This window comes from Dendroctonus ponderosae, unplaced genomic scaffold, assembly GCF_020466585.1.
Source record: "Dendroctonus ponderosae isolate FM_Combo_2020 unplaced genomic scaffold, Dpon_F_20191213v2 Dpon_F_20191213_11, whole genome shotgun sequence".
Lineage (NCBI taxonomy): Eukaryota > Metazoa > Arthropoda > Insecta > Coleoptera > Curculionidae > Dendroctonus > Dendroctonus ponderosae.
The window spans coordinates 1,531,122-1,533,818 of record NW_026017213.1 but is presented as its reverse complement, the minus strand read 5'-3'; the positions used below and the strand labels follow the sequence as shown (position 1 = coordinate 1,533,818).

The 2,697-nt window shown below is 37.0% G+C and overlaps 1 long non-coding RNA gene across 1 annotated transcript; it reads right to left on the bottom strand.

Annotated features, from left to right (window-relative positions):
* Positions 1-480: 480 nt before the first annotated feature.
* Positions 481-1,286, bottom strand: LOC125503000. The gene is made up of 2 exons (XR_007280639.1): positions 906-1,286; positions 481-783 (listed from the first exon to the last, which is right to left on the bottom strand). It is a non-coding gene; the product is annotated as an uncharacterized LOC125503000 (long non-coding RNA).
* Between the last annotated feature and the right edge of the window lie 1,411 nt (positions 1,287-2,697).

Sequence of the window (2,697 nt, the reverse complement as noted above, 5' to 3'; positions counted from 1 at the left end):
GATGTGATTTGTGGCCTGTTTAGGTTAGTGTTGTAATCGAACAGTGTGCAACACATGCATGATGTACAGGGTGGTTAGTAAATGCCTGGTTAACTGGGGGGAGGTTTGTATCTACTTTCTACTGCAAGTCGTTTAAAAATCCTACTAGATCGTGGTAGCCGTGTGTAAAGCGTTTTAAAAATTTCCGAAGCTGCTTGGCAGCTTCTTCCATGTTTTCCAAAACCTCTGTTGTGGAAGTGTACCGGGTACCCAACAGATATCCAGGCCGGATCCAAATACAACTCTTCACACCGCGTGTGGGCCACGTTGTATTCAGAACCCGACTCGAACCATCTTCACCCTTTTAGCAGGTTCCTTCACCGCACTTCGCCACGAGTGCGACGACTTACTTTCGAGTTTATCGCAATTAGTGACTTTGCCCTTCCAGTCACAAGTTTGTTTATCGATGTCAAACGCCAATCCACTGGGACAGGTGATTTGTTTTAAACCGGACTTTGTACACCTGTACGTTAAAATGCTTCCTTAATATTAATGCTTGAACCAAGGAAAAGTGACCAGGAACAACTGGGTGGAACTGATACTGACGCAGAAAGGCGCTAAGCGCTTCATTCATTCGTTCATGGTCACCATTCCTTCCGTATCGACTTACTCTCGAGCTTATCGCAATTTTTAACATTTGTTTTCCAGTCGCAGGTCTGTCTATCGACGTCGAAAGCCAAACCGACTGGACATCGAACTGATGCCAGTCTGGTCACGCCGTTATTATCACTATTAAAATCACACCTGTTGAGAGAAATCACAATTTAAATAAGCGTTTTCGGTCAGTCTTCTGTCGACTGAATGGAGCTCTCAAGTAGATCAGTGGCAGAAAGTTCAGGTTGAATGTTCAATTTCACTTCAGTTACCTTACAACGTCCCGACAGTCTCCTTCAGTTGATAGTCGGAAGTACTCGTCGGCCGGTCGGTTTAGGCACAGTTCCTCTGAGGTGGGATCATCTGATTCGTTATCATCTTGGGCCAAAACTGCAAAAAATCACACTCATCAAATCGAATTTTTGCCGTTTTTCTTTGCCAAAACATGCTGATTTTTTGTGTCTTTTTGCGATGTATTTTAAACGCAAGAAACATAATTTTATCGAAGGTTTTTGGAGCGAAAACTTAAGCTTTCCTGATTTAAAAAAAGTTGTATCTTGGAAACCGGGAAAACATTCGATGTGCATTCAATACCCTTTAGATCGGACGCTTGCTTTTTTATTTTAGGTTTGAGCGAAAATTCCAAACCTTTTTTTAAATGTTGATATATAGAAAGTAGTTATGGCAAACATTACACTGATATAATTTTTTTTGGAAAAAAAGTCTCCGTAATAATTTTAAAGCGAATTTAAATTCAAATCAGATATTTTCCGCCAAAAACGCCCAATCCGTATCGTTGGTTGCCTATCCCGATTGTGACGTAGCAGGTCATATCAACAAAGTGTCTCGTGTTTATTTTGTTGCTTTCGCAGCTTTGTTTTATTATTTAAGTTATTGCGATTATCATTATTTTATTGATTAATATTATTATCTTGCATAATGGAAAATAGTGCCATGTATGGATCACAAAATAAGTGCTATTTTGTGCCAGGATGCAAGAATACATCTATAAGTGCTCCAAACAAATTCTTCCTAACCGTTCCTCATGATTATGCATGTAAAGTTTTATGGGTGAAAGCAGCTAGACGTGATGTTCCTAAATCAAAATCAATGTTTTTTTGTTGCGAGAACCATTTTAATGAAAGTACGAACAAAAAGCTGATGATGAGGCAGATAGAATATGCCTCCGATCGTACTTTGTGTTCTGGACAAATTCTACCTTGTACAGTGCACAAAGAACCCTCGCGTTTCAATTCCACATATCCGATATCACCATATTGTTCTCGTGATGTCCAAAATACAAATTTAAGAGTTCATTTTACTTTTAAAGCAGACATGTGTATACGTTAGGTTAAGTTGAATAAGTGAAATTCTATATATTATTTACCTAATTTAAACCAATACAGACAGATTAGTATATTAAGGAGAGTATAACTAATAATGATATTACGGATTTTTACTTAAGCTGGTGCTTTGACACCCTTAAATTCTGCTAAATTAAAGCGTTCGTCGTTTTTTCAAAATTCGGTAACCATAAAAATATGTACACTTGGTAAATTGTTTGTTGACGCTTTAAGGAAGCCTTCTGAAGCCGTTTTTTAGTATAACACAAACTATAAATTATTTAAATCCACAAAATAATTAATGAAACACAACCACACACCTAAACATTATGCACAGAACGTAAACAATCCGCCATTTATATGACCAGAGACGTCACAACCAATAGGATTACGTTTTAGAGATTCATGAATAATTTGAATTTTAGCTGAATTTGTTTATTAAATATTTAACAAAATAGCAATAGATAGATAGTATACACTTATTGGATCGTTCAAATTTATATATTATCATAGATTAATGTTCAGTTTGTAGGAATTGTTGATACAAGATAACACCCTATTGCCTTAAAACCGCTCATAACTCAAGAAGAACAACCTTTCGCAAATTAGGATTGATCAAAAATTCATAACCTCCAAAGAGGAAGAAGCTAATATCAGAAAACCAGCTCAAATTGCCTCAAAAGCGCTCATAACTTGGAAACTAGTGAAAATAGCAAACGCA